A 14,645-nucleotide genomic window follows, 5' to 3' on the forward strand; every position below is an offset into this window, starting at 1 on the left:
CTCCACTGGTAATGACAGAAGAATTCTCATCATAATGAATAAAAATCCACAAATGCACGTCCGACAGATCAGAAACACTTTTTAAGGAGGCAGGTGTGGATATGTCAATGACAACTGTCCGCAGAAGACTTCATGATCAGAAAAACAGAGGCTACACTGCAAGATGCAAACCATTAGTTAGCTACTGAAAGGATGGTCAGATTACAGTTTGATAAATGCATATTTAATATTTAAAAGAGCCTGCACAATTCTGGAAAAAAGGTCTTTTGAACAGATGAGACCAAGATTAACCTGTATCAGAGTGATGGCAAGAGCAAAGCGTGGAGGAACTGCCCAAGATCCAAAGCATTCCACCTTTGCCATGGTTTGCATCTTGCAGTGTAGCCTCATATTTCTGTTCATGAAGTCTTCTGCAGACAGTTGTCATTGACATAACTGCATCTGCCTCCTGAAGAGTGTTTCTGATCTGTCGGACATATGCTTAGGAATTTTTCTTCATTTTGATGAGAATTCTTCTGTCATCAGCAGTGGAGTCTTCCTTGGAAAGCAAGTCCCCTTGTGATTACTGAGCACATGAGTATTTCTTTCTTCTTAATCATAATCCAAACAGTTGATATTTGTAATCCTAAAGTTTGGGCAATGTCTCTTACTGTTTAATTCTTGTTTTTCAGACTCATAATGGCATCTTTGGCTTTCATCGGCACAACTCTGATCTTCTTGATGAAAAATGGCAACTACAGACCCCAAAGGTGATCAAAAGCTTAGAAATGAGCCTAGCTCTCTTATACCTGTACTAATGAAGCAATTAAACATACCTGAGTAATCACAAACACCTGTCCCAAACATTATGGTGCCCTGAATTGAGGGGACTATGTGTAAAAAGTGTTGTAATTTCTACATAGTCAAACCAAAATGTATACAAATAACCTTGAATGAAATCTGGAGTGTGCACTTTAAATACATGTGAACTGTTTGATTACAAATTTAGAACTGTAGCGCACAGGGGCAAATAAAGGGAAAAAAGTGTTTTTGCCCCAAACACTATGGAGGACACTGTACAATTATGAGAAGGACCAAATGTAAACTTTCCCTTTTAAAGAAGGGAGTCAGAGAAGACTGAGAGAACACTGCTCCAAAGTGTTCATTGCTGTGGTGTTTTCTGAGTGCCATGCTCATCCCTTAACTGTCCAAAGTGCAAGTGAGTCCAAACGCAGAGATTTTCAGTCATCTGTGACTTTCCCTCCTGTATAAAGATCCAGTCATGCACCATGTCTCTGATACACTCACTGAAGGAATGGTGTCTGTGGTTGTAAGCTGCTTATACCCAGGGACTTTGAAGATAGTGGAAACTGACATCTGCACATTACACAATGTGCAATATGTTGTCGACACTTAAGAAACCACAGTAGGCCACATTTCCTCTTGCTCACTCTCATTTCGAGGGATTATGGCTGATCTGTTCTCTGGACCAGTCCTGTAACATTTAATGCCTTGATAGGACATCATAATTCTTTCAGTGAATGAGGCAGAACATTCATCTTCTTCTCCTCCTTCTTAGATAGAGTATCAGAACACAGATTTTTTCAGTTACTAGGTTCCCTGAAGGTTCAGGAAGTAGCACATTACACCCATATAGAGCTCCAGCCTCCTGTATGTCATCTTGGATTGACGAATGCATTTAAGACAGACAAGTCACATAAGAAAAAGAGATGCTTTAGGTGAAGGTAAAGTGATATTTTTAAAATGAGTAGTTATGAGTGTATCACGTCCATTATCTCTGATCTTTGACTGCCCACTAACTGTGCGGCAGCTGAGCTGCAAAATGCTCTCTCCCTCCCAGATAACTCAGATCCTGAGCATGGGACTTGCACTTCTGTTGAAGTAATCAACGGAAGTTGAAGTTGGGGTACCTTCTACCCAAATATTTATACTCCGATGTGTGTGTATGTTATGCCTGCTATAAGTGATTTATTGTCCCGTACAAAAGGTCAGTGGACCCTATCTCCCCTTCAAGGTGCAGACATTTTGTGAATTAACACATTATATATATAGACAACAGACTCGCCAAGGCAAATAGCGCCTTTGGAAGACTACACAAAAGAGTATGGAAAAACAACCAACTGAAAAACCTCACAAAGATTAGCGTATACAAAGCCGTTGTCATACACACATTCCTGTTCGGCTCCGAATCATGGGTCCTCTACCGGCATCACCTACGGCTCCTAGAACGCTTCCACCAGTGTTGTCTCCGCTCCATCCTCAACATCCATTGGAGCGCTTACACCCCTAACGTCGAAGTACTCAAGATGGCAGAGGCCGACAGCATCGAATCCACGCTGATGAAGATCCAACTGCGCTGGGTAGGTCACGTCTCCAGAATGGAGGACCATCGCCTTCCCAAGATCATGTTATATGGCGAGCTCTCCACTGGCCACCGAGACAGAGGTGCACCAAAGAGGTACAAGGACTGCCTAAAGAAATCTCTTGGTTCCTGCCACATTGACCACCGCCAGTGGACTGATATCGCCTCAAACCGTGCATCTTGTCGCCTCATAGTTCGGCGGGCAGCAACCTCCTTTGAAGAAGACCGCAGAGCCCACCTCACTGACAAAAGACAAAGGAGGAAAAGCCCAACCCCAACCAACCAATTTTCCCTTGCAACCGCTGCAACTGTGTCTGCCTGTCCCGCATCGGACTTGTCAGCCACAAATGAACCTGCAGCTGACGTGGACATTACCCCTCCATTAATCTTCGTCCGTGAAGCCAAGCCAAAGAAGAAAAGAAGATTAGCAGGTGTGAAACTCCTTCAACTATTTATAATTAATGTGCATAAAAATGAAGCACGTCACCCACGGCACAATTTTGAAGTGTTAACTGATATTCCAGCTTTTCTTGTTTTCTGTCAAAGTCTGTGTTTTCTATGGTCATGGGTGTTGATCTGAATTTTTTCACTACCTTTTGCTGAAACAGTTAAGTTCTGAGCTCTGCTTTCAGCTCGGAATGGCATTTGTGCTGAACTCCAGCATACCCCTAACTCCACCTCCAGCCAGTTCCACTGTTTTCAACTCTACCTACTTCTGTACTTACTTTCCCCTCTCTTCCAAAAGGTCACTCAGTCTATTTACCTTTCTCTCTCTCTCACACACCACTATTATCCCTGAACTAAAGAAGGCAACAGTACAGGCCTCAATAATTATTGCCCTATAGCACTGTCAGTAAACCATTATGAAATGCTTCAAGCATCTGATGATGGAACACATCACAGAAAACCTTGCGGAGTCACTGGACCTATTTCATTTTGCCTAAAGACAGAACTGTTTCACTGATGATGCTATAGCTCTGTCCCTACTCTCCATTCTGCCTCTCCTGGAGAATGACGACTCATATACCATGCTGCTGTTCATTGACTTCAGCTCGGTATTTAACCCAGAGGTTCATGGAGAAACTGTCCTTGCTGGGACTCAACATCCCTCTGTAACTGGATTCTAGACTTCCTAATGGAAAGACCAGTGTCTGTCCGGGTTGGCTGCAGGATGCCAAGCACCATCTGAGCACTGTGTACTCAGCCTGCTCTTGTTCACACTACTGACCAACAACTGCAATGCCTGATTCAGCTCAAACAGTCATCAAGTTTGCAGATGAGTTGGCCTCATCAGCAACTACCATGAATTGCTCTATAGAGAAGAGGTGGAAATCTCATGAAATGCTGTTAGAATAACAACCTTAGTCTCAACGTGGACAAGGTGAAGGAGATGATGAGATGATTGTGGACTTCATGAGAACCAGGGATGACCAACCTCCAGTACACATTAATACCTAGGTAGTGAAGAGAGTAGAGAGCACCAGTTTCCTTGGAGTCCATTTAAGAAGTGGCCTATCCTGGACACACATCTCCTCACTTGTCTGGAAGGTGCAACAGGAACTGCACTTCATGAGAAGACTGAAGCGGTCAAGCTATTAGCCACCACCCTTTTAACTTACTTCAAGAGCTCTATCGCGAGCATTCTGTGATGCAGGATCAAAGTGGAGTACGGTAGCTGTGGAACATTAGATCGGAGGTCAATCCACAGGACAATGAGGACAATGAGAGTGGCAGAGAGAATCACTGGGGTTTCCCTCCCCCACCCCTAGCGATGTGATTTACTGGGATTATGATCGAAAGAGGATTCACAAAATTAGTGAGGACCCCTACCACTCTAAATGTAGCTCCTTCCAGCTACTCCCATCAGAAAAGAGATATAGAAGTATCAGAGCCAGAACCACCAAGCTGAGAAACAGCTTCTTAATCACAGCCAATGAAACTGCTGAACGATTGATGAACTGCTCATACAAACCTTCCATGACTCTACTATTTATTCACCAATAATATTTATTTATTTTAGAATTTCCACATGGAAGGTTAGTTAGGAAGGTGCAGTCTTTAGGTATAAATTTTAAGATAGTCAAATGGATTGAACATTGGCTGAAAGGGAGTGGCCAGAGAGTGGTAGTGAATAATTGTCTGTTAGGTTGGAGGCCGGTGACCAGTTGTATGCCTCAAGGATCTGTATTGGGCCCATTGTTGTTCGTTATATACATTAATGATCTAGATGATGGGGTGGTGAATTGGATTAGTAAATATGCAGACGATACTAAGATAGGTGGAATAGTGGATAATGAAGAAGGTTTTCAAGGATTGCAGAGGGATTTGGACTGCTTAGAAAAGTGGTCTGAAAAATGGCAGATGGAATTTAATGCTGATAAGTGGGAGGTGCTTCATTTTGGTAAGAAGAATCAGAATAGGACATACGTGGTAAATGGGAGAGCATTGAGGAATACAGAAGAGCAGAAACATTTAGGAGTAACGGTACATCGTTCCCTGAAGGTAGAAACTCACGTGAATAGGGTGGTGAAGAAGGCTTTTAGTATGCTGGCCTTTATCAATCATTGCATGGAATATAGGAGTTGGGAGGTGATGTTGAGATTGTATAAGACGTTGGTGCGGCCTAATTTGGAGTTCTGTGTGCAGTTCTGGTCGCCTAATTATAGGAAGGATATAAACAGAGTGGAGAGAGTGCAGAGAAGGTTTACCAGAATGTTGCCTGGGTTTAAGCATCTGGAGTATGGGGAGAGATTGGACAGATTGGGTCTTTATTCTTTGGAGCGTAGAAGGTTGAGAGGGGATTTGATAGAAGTATTTAAGATTATGAAAGGGATAGACAGAATGGATGTGGATAGACTATTTCCGTTAAGAGGAGGAAAGATTAAAACAAGAGGACATGAGTTAAGAATTAAGGGGCAGAGGTTTAGAGGTAACATGAGGGGGAACTTCTTTTCTCAGAGAGTGGTAGCCGTGTGGAATGATCTTCTGGGAGAAATAGTGGCGGCGGAGTCAATTGTATTATTTAAGAAAAGGTTGGACAGGTATATGGATGAGAAGAAGATGGAGGGTTATGGGCATTGTGCAGGGAGGTGGGACTAGAAAGAGGTGTTTGGTTCGGTGCGGACTAGAAGGGCCTAATGGCCTGTTTCCGTGCTGTAATTGTTATATTATATTATATTATATTATTAATTTCCATATATGTGCTGTGCGTTTGTATCATTTGCCTGTATGTGTGCTTGCAGTGTTTTGCAACAAGGATCAAAAAAAACACTTTTTTGTTGGGTTGTACGTACAAATTGGATGATAAATAAATGTGAACTTGAACTGTCCTATATCCTATTATCTCTTTTTTTATCCCTTGATGAAAGGTCCTAACCCAAAACATTGACTGATGTTTTCTAGCCATGGACACTGTCTGACCTGCTGAGTTCCTTCAGTTTCTCATTATTTGCTCAAGATTCCAGCATCTCCAGTCTTTGTGTGTCTTGTAACTGTGGCTGCTCTGTCATATGGTCATCCAAATAACCTCGCTCAAATTTATTCTGATACTAGTTCACTTTGTGACAAATGTAAAATATTCAATGCCTCTTTGTTGCATATGTTTTGGACTTGCCCTAATTTGCAAAAATATTGGACTGACATTTTTAAAACTTCTCAACCATATTTAGGATCATTTTAGATCCATGTCTGGTAATTTCACTATTTGGTTTTTCTAAAGATATAAATATTATTTTATCTTCTAATCAAAGACTGGTTCTAGCAGTTTCCACTTTATTAACAAGAAGAGCAATTCTGTTAAAATGGAAAGATGAGTTCCCACCAACACATCATCAATAGCTATTAGATATGATGTCCTTTTTAAATCTGGAGAAAATTAGGCACAATGTCATGAAAATCAAGATTTCTTTTGATAAGATGGGAGCCCATTTATAGTCCACTTCCATAATTTGACGAGGTGCAATGATAGGTGTGCTTGTTTGGATTCAACGCTACACACAACATGAATTTTAATTGTTGTGGATTTGAATTTTTAATTTTTTTTTACTTTCTGATCTTTTACAATATTGTATGTACAGTATTATCATTTATTGGATTTACAATTCAATAGTATTGCTGCTGTACCATATGTTATTATTTGTAAATCTGCAAAGGTTTCATGTAATTGATTTATTGCTTTTTTTGTTTGTTTTTCTGATAAAACTTCATAAAAATAATTTTTAAAAAAAGATTTGTCTGCATGTGACACCATTCTTCCATATACTTGCTCCTGTCCCCATTTTAACATTAAAATTACGCAACAAACTAGCAGCAGAAGACCACTCAGCCACTCAAGTCTATTCTACCATTTAATATCATGGCTGCACAAACTCTAGCATCAATTCTACATTCTCATCTTCCCAAGTAACTTCTCATCCACAATTTATCAAAAATCTCATTCTGTATTAAAAATGTTCAAAAGTTCTGCTGCTACTGCAATTTAAGGACAAGACTTGCAAATATGACAGCCCTCAGAGAAAATATCTGTTACCTCTTGCCTAGGTGACTTATTTTTTAAACAGTGATCCTTGGTTCTAAATTATTGATTTAGTTTTCTCATTATACCATGTAGAAAAGAATATTGTTCAGATCCTTTCTTCGGTTATGAACGGAATCTGGAGGAATTTGAGTTTTCTTTCCACTTTATATTTTTTGCTCTTGTCAGCTGTTATTCTGGGGATTAGTGGCAATGCATGTACATATTATTCCATTTTCAATTGATTTTAAGAAAGTGAGGTTAGCCACCTTCTTTAAGCAAAGCAGTATCACAATGCTGTTAGACATGGAAATCCAGGATTTAATTCCCGCATTCATGAAGAGTCGGTGATGAAGAAGATGATGAGATGTTGGGATTCATATTGAGAGGAATAGGATATAGAGCAGGGATGTGATGTTGATGCTTAATTAGACACCGGTGATACCTCACTTGGAGTATGGGGTACAGTTTTTGGCTCCTTATTTAAGAAAGGATGTGCTGGCATTGGAGAGGGCTCAGAGAACATTCACAAGAATGAATCCTGGATTGAAAGGATTAGCATATGAGGAAAGTTTGATGGCTCTTGGACTGTACACCTTGCAGTTCAGAAGAATGAGGGAGGACCTCACAGAAGCATTTCAAATGTTGAAAGGCCTGGACAAATTAGATGTGGCAAAGTTACTTCCTATGGTAGAGAGTCTAGGACAAGAGGGAACAATTTCAGGATTGAAGGGCGCCCACTTAAACCTAAGATGCAAAGAATTTCTTTAGCAAGAGAGTGCTGAACTTCTGGAATTTGCCATGATGGCCGGCCAGGTTGTTGGGTGTATTAAGGCAGATTGGCCAGGGTATCAAAGGTTACGGGGAGAAGGCAGGGGAATTGGGCTGAGTGGGAGAATGGATCAGCTCATGATGGAATGGTGGAATGAACTCGACAGCCAAATGGGCCCATTCCAGGGGTAGAAAGCTAATTTTTTAGATGCTGGAGCTCACCAAAAACGGTGACAAAGAGGTGCTAGAGCTGCGCTCCATTGAGCTCTGGCAGCATTGCGCCCCAGGCTACTTCTGTTCCTTTATCTTATGGTCTAATGGTAATCATGAGTGAGAATATAGGTCAATCGCCTTGACTACTCAATCTTTGAGATGTGTAAGTGCTGTATTTTTTTAAGTTTGTAATTTCTTTTTCTTCAATGTTTAAATGATGCTCAAAGTTGGAAAAGCATGTCAGTAGCAGAATCCATGGTACACATTTATGTAGCTGGCCCCCTGAATTTTAATGGTAAGGAAAGGCAGGCCTTGTATGATATTGAATAGTTAAGGGAACATCATTATGTAGTATGAATATTTCTTGCCATTTCAACCTTTATAGCAATGGTTTTGAGTACTTACTGCATGTATGCATGGAATTTTCATTATCTTAAAAATTTCAAATGAAACTGAAGATGCTTGGTTTGAGGCACTTCTCTGAGGAACTCCAGCAGTGATATCCTGGCATTCGGATGACTGGCCTCTGGCTGCCACAACTAGCTTCCTTTGTGTGAGCAAGATTCCTGGTCTTCACCAGTGAATTCCTTGCCTAGCTCTCTGATTCTACTTTTAAAAAGAATCCTTGATGTCATATTAATTCCCTTGATGTTAAAGGCATTCAATCTCTCCTCAGAATTCAGCTCTTCAATCCAAATTTAGAACTAGACTGGAAGGAAGTTAAAGTTGGACATTCCCTCTGAAGCCCAAACTGAGCATGAGTGAGCTTGATACAAGTGAACTTGTGTTGCTTAATTGCTGTGTCAACCACTTCTCTGAAACTTGGTGATTGTTTTGCATGGATAATTTTTCACTTTGCCAAGTTGATCCTTGTGTCTTGGGTGTACTGGAATACCTTGGCAAGCAACAAGATTACACTGCTTTTTAAATTATTCTCATTGTACTTTTTTCATATTCATAGTTAAACAGTGTCACTGACGGCAGTGTAAGTAGGAAAACACTTTTGGACCAGACTCCAGAACTCCATTAGTTTTAAAATAGCTATGAAGAAAGGTAGGACTGGCCCACAAGATAAATCTTTATTTTTTCCCTTGATCTATGATAAGAACCATTGCTTAACCTGTAACTCTCATGGAATTCTGGATAGATTTGTCCCACTGAGACAGATAAAAGAACCATGGTTGGCAAGAGAGGTGGAACAGTTAGTGAAGAGGAAAAAGAAAGCAAACATAAGGTTTAGGAAGCAAGATTCAGACAGGCTGTTGTAAATTATAAGCTAGCCAGGCAACCTTAAGAAGGGACTAAAAGGGGATATGAGAAGGCGTCAAGTAGGAATAAGGAAATCCTCAAGGCATTCTACATACACATGAAGAATAGGAGGATAACTAGGGGAGAACATGTATGTGGAGGAAGAGGAGATAGGGGAGGTCTTTAAAAAATATATTGCTACAGGGCATTGATGAATTTGAGATCCGAGTAGAACAGGCAAATTTGCTGAGCATTTTGAGGTGAAGAAAGAGATAGTATTGAAGCTTCTGAAAAATGTCAGATATCCCCGGGGCCAGGCGGGATACATCACAGGTTAGTACAGGAAGCAAGGGAAAGGTAGCTGAGGGGTTGATGATGAACTTTACATCCTCCCTGGCCACATGTGTGGTAACAGAGGATTGATTTCAGATTTATTGTCAGATTACATTCATGATATCACATGAGATTCTTTCTTCCTGCAGGCACAGCAGAATTACCACTAATTGGCAGTGCAAAAAAAAATAAACTCTACACAGCATAAAACATGTAAACAAACAAAGAACTGTAAACAGATAGCTAATGTAAAGAAACTGACTGAGCAATAGAGAGAGAATAAAAGAAGATTAATAAAGTGAAAAAGTAAGACTCCTTAAATGAATCTCTTATTGAGTTTTTATGATGGTGGAGGGGTAGCAGCTGTTCCTGAACCTAATGGTGTGAGTCTTGTGGCACCTATACCTCTTTCCTGATAGCAGCAGCAAGAACAGATGCACTGGGTGGTGTGGGTCTTTGATGATTGCTGCTGCCCTCTGACGCCAGTGTTTCCTGTAGATGTACTCAATAGTGGGGAAGATTTTGCTTGTGATGTCCTGGGCTGTGTCCAGGACAGAGGGCTTTATTCTCAAGGGTATTGGTATTCCCCTACCAGACCATGTCTGGTCAACAGACTCTCCATCACACATCTGTAAAAATTTGCCAGGGTTTCTGGTGTCATACCAAACCTCCACAAACTCCTGAGTAAGTAGAGGTGCTGCTTTCTTCATGATGTCATTGGTGTATTGGATCCAGGAAAGATCCTCTGAGATAGTGACTCCCTAGAACTCTCTCCACTTCTGATCCTGCAATGATCACTGGATTGAACACCTCTGGCTTTCCTTTCCTGAAGTCAACAATCAGCTCCTTAGTTTTGGTGATATTGAATGCAAGGTTGTTGTTGGTGCACCATTCAGCCAAGTTTTTAATCTCCCTCCTGTGTGCTGACTCATCCCCGTCCTTTATACAACCCACTACCGTGGTATTGTCAACAAATTTGTAGATGGTGTTATTGTCATACTGAGTCAAAGATGTAAAGTGATTAAAGCAGGAGGCTAAGAACATAGCCCTGTGGTGCTCCAGTACTGACGGTGATTGTGGAGGAGAAGTTTTTACAAATCTTCTCTGATCATGGTCTGGAGGTGAGGAAATCCATGATCCAATGAGTTTCCTGATCAGTTTTGAATGGATGATGGTGTTAAATGCCAAACTGTAGTCGATAAAAAGCAGCCAGATGTATGCATCTTTACTGTTCAGGTGTTCCAGGGCTTTGTTTAGAGCCAGTGACATGGCATCTGCCATAGACCTGTTTCTATGATTGAAGGATGGAAAATATTGTTCCCTTGATCAAGAAAGGAAATGGGGATAATCCTGGGAATTATAGATTAGTAAGTTTTATGTCAGTGGAGAGCAATTGCACACAATTCTTAAGGACTGGATTTATGAGCATTTAGAGAAGCGTGGTCTTATTAGGGGTGGTCAACATGGTTTTGAGACAGGCAGGTTGTGCCTCACAACTTAAATGTTTTTAGAGGATGTGGCAAAAGGAATTGATGAAGGTAGGGTGGTGCACATGGTGTTTATGAAGCGTTTAACAAGGTGGGCTGATTCAGAAAGTCATGAAGGTCGACGTTCATGGATTTGGATCTGACTTGCTCACAGAAAGTCGATGGAACATATTCTGTCTGAAGGCATGTGACTAGTGGTATTCCACAGGATTCTGTTCTGGGACCCCTGCACTTCATGAATTTTATAAATGTCTTGGACGAGGAAGTGGAGAGGTGAGTCAGCAATTATGCAGATGTCATGAAGGTGTGCTGGATAGTTTAAAAGGTTGTCGTTGGTTACAATGGGAGATAGAGAGAATGTAGAGTTGGGCAGAGAAATGGCAGGTGGTCTTCAATCCGGAAGAGTGTGAAGTGATACACTTTGGAAGATTGAAAATGAAGGTTGAGTACATGGTTAATGTCAGGATTCTTAGCAGCATTTAGGAGCAGATGGATCTTGGGGTTTATCCATAGATCCCTCAAGGTTTCCATCCATGTTGATAGGGTGGTTAAGAAAGCACATGGTGTGCTGGCCTTCATTAATCAGGGTATTGATTTCAAGTGCCACAAATTAATGTGTTGCTCTATAAAACTATAGTTAGACCACATTTAAGAGTATAGTATTTATTTCTGGTTTCCTCATCATAGGAAAGGTGAAGCTTTGGAAAGGGTGTAGAGAAGATTTTCCAAAATGCTGTTTGGAATGGAGAACATGTCTTATCTTTCTTCTTTGGCTTGGCTTCGCGGACGAAGATTTATGGAGGGGGAAAAAGTCCACGTCAGCTGCAGGCTCGATTGTGGCTGACAAGTCCGATGCGGGACAGACAGACATGGTTGCAGCAGTTGCAGGGGAAAATTGGTTGGTTGGGGTTGGGTGTTGGGTTTTTCCTCCTTTGTCTTTTATCAGTGAGGTGGGTCAGAAAAAGACTATTTGGCCCATCTTGTCCTTGATGAACTATTTTCATGTCTGGTCCCATTGACTGCACCCGGACCATAGCCCTCCATACTCAGCCACTCTCGAGGAGGCCATAACTGGAGCACTAGATACAGAGAGAAATTGGACCCAGACTACAAGCTTTTTTCATTGAGCATCTTCACTTTGTCCACTGCAATAATGAGGACCTCCCAGTGGCCAACCTTGGCAATTCCACACCCCAATTCCCATGCAGACAAGACTTGTCCGTGGCCTCATGAACTGTCAAATTGAGGCCACCCGTAAATCAGGCATTAACATCCACTCTCCAACCAGATGGCATTAACATTGACTTCTCCTGTTTTTGTTAGGCCCTTCCTTGCCTCTCTAACTGACCTATCCTTCTGTCTCCTTTTCTCCAACACTTTCCCTCTCTATTTGTAGAACTACATCTTCCCCTCTAACCTCAGCATTTTCTCTTCTGCCCTGCACCCATAAGCACCCATATCCACCCATAACCTCTTGCCTGTTGGCCTGAGCTGCACTTACAGGCCTTTCTTCACTCCTCCCCCTACTTTTTTATTTAGGCAGCTTCCTGCTTTCTGCTCATGCCTTGATGAAGGGCTCAGGCTCAAAACTTTGGTTATACATTTTTACTTCCTACGGATGCTACATGACCTGCTGAGTTTCTCCAGCACTTCCGTGCATTGCTCTACCATGCACAAGACCATCTTGATGATCCTTAATCAGTCCTCATCTATCCAAGTATGTGTATATCTGGTCCAATAACTTACCCACTGTTGATGTCAGGCTTTCAACCTTTCTTAAACAACAGAACATGTGCTTTCCTCCAATCTTCCAACACCTCACCCATAGCTAAGGACATTTTAAATACCTCTGCCAGGGCCCCTGCAATTTCTCTCTCAAGGTCTGAGGGAATATCTTGTCAGGCCCTGGAGATTTATCCACCCTTATTTACCTCAAGGCAGCAAGCACCTCCTCCTCTGTAATCTGTATTGGGTCAATGTCCTCACTGCTGCTTTGCCTTACTTCTATGTCCATTCCCCAGGTAATTACAGAATTCAAAAATCCATTTAAGATCTCCACCATCTCTTTTAGTTCCATGTGTAGATGACCATACTGGTCTTCAATGGAACCAATTTTGTTTCTTACTATCCTTTTATTCTCAATATATCCATAGAAGCCTTTGGGATTTTCCTTTGTTTTATCTTGCAGAGCCATCACATGCCTTCTTATAATCCTCCTGATTTTGTGTTCTTTCACATAGTCCTCAAACACCTAATTTGTTCCTTGCTGCCTGTACCTGCAATGTGGTGTCTCCTTCTTCTTCTTAACCAGGGCTCCTTGAAAGCCAAGGTTCCTTGTGCCTGTCAGATTTGCCTTTAATTCTGACAGGAGCATACAACCTATGTGCTCTCAAAATTTCACCTTTGAAGTCCTCTCACTTACCAAGTACACTTTTGCCAGAAAGCAACATGTCCCAATCCACACTTGCTAGATCCTTACTGACACCATTAAATTTAGCCTTTCTCCATTTCAGAATTTCAGTCAGAGGACTAGACCATTTATTCCATCTTGAAACTAATGGCATTATGATCACTCGATTCAAAGTGTTCCCTTTCATACACTTTTGTCACCTGTCCTGAAGAAAAGTTGAGCAACCTAGTGCTGTTCTCTTTGGAGCGATTAAGAATGAGTAGTGACTAAGTTGAGGTGTTTTAGATTGTAAGAGGCATAGATAGAATGGACAGCCAGCACCTTTTTCCCAGGGTGGCAATTGTCAATACCATATAGGTGAGTAGAGGAAAGTGAGAGGAGATGTAAGAGGTACTTTGTTTTACACATAGAATTGGGGGAGGGTTGCTGTGAATGAATTCTCAGGGATTGTAGTGGAGGCTGGGTTGGTATAAAAGTAAAATTTAAAATACTCATAGATAGGCACATGGATGTAAGATATATGGAGGGTTATGTATTATGAGGGAGAGAAGGGTTAGATTGATGGTAGAGTAGTTTTATGTAAGTAGGTCAGTACAACATTATGGGCTGAATAATTTTTTTACATCAACTATACTTAACATCTGAAAAACTAAAAAGATATGGTTTTTATGACTCAGACTTGTGTTTTAGATATGGTAACGCGGTTGGAAGTTTTTTTCATGTGGTTTGGTCATGTATAAAAATACAATCTTTTTGGGAAAAAATTCAATTGTTTTTAGAATACCTGTATAAGATTAAAATACCTTTAGACCCGACGGTATTTTTATTGGATAGTTTGCCGCCTTTGAAAGGTCTGGGATTAGATAAATTTCAACTTGCTTTTGTATATTTAGCATTAACTGTAGCAAAAAAAATGTATTGCTAGTACGTGGAAGGATATGAATATGATTGATGAGATGAAATATTGTTTAATAATGGAAAAAATTACATATGTTTCGCGTGATAATTATAATTCTTTTCTTCATAAGTGGTTGTTATATTCAGAATATTTACATTTTGATTTACATTGATTAGATTTTAATAAGTATGCTTCATTTTTCTTTATTTATTTTTTTTCTCTTTTTTTCATGGCTCTCCTTAGGAGAGTTGGCTGAAGGGGGGGGGTTCTCTTTTTTTTCTCTCTTTTTTTCTTTTATATAAAATATAAAATGTAATGTTCATGTCTAGTTTATTGTTATATATGTTACTTATTACCTGTACCTTGAGCGAATAAATAAAGTTTGGAAAAAATAATAAATGAGAACCCTT

At 40.7% G+C, this 14,645-nt stretch overlaps 2 protein-coding genes across 3 annotated transcripts in view; one reads left to right on the forward strand and one right to left on the reverse strand.

Moving 5' to 3' along the window:
- slc25a21 (solute carrier family 25 member 21) overlaps window positions 1-14,645 on the forward strand; it is a 396,136-nt gene that overhangs the window by 373,815 nt on the left and 7,676 nt on the right. The gene's annotated exons all lie outside the window — the stretch shown is intronic.
- Window positions 1-14,645, reverse strand: part of pax9 (paired box 9) — a 30,840-nt gene that overhangs the window by 514 nt on the left and 15,681 nt on the right. The gene's annotated exons all lie outside the window — the stretch shown is intronic.

This window comes from Narcine bancroftii, chromosome 2, assembly GCF_036971445.1.
Source record: "Narcine bancroftii isolate sNarBan1 chromosome 2, sNarBan1.hap1, whole genome shotgun sequence".
Taxonomy (NCBI): Eukaryota; Metazoa; Chordata; class Chondrichthyes; order Torpediniformes; family Narcinidae; genus Narcine; species Narcine bancroftii.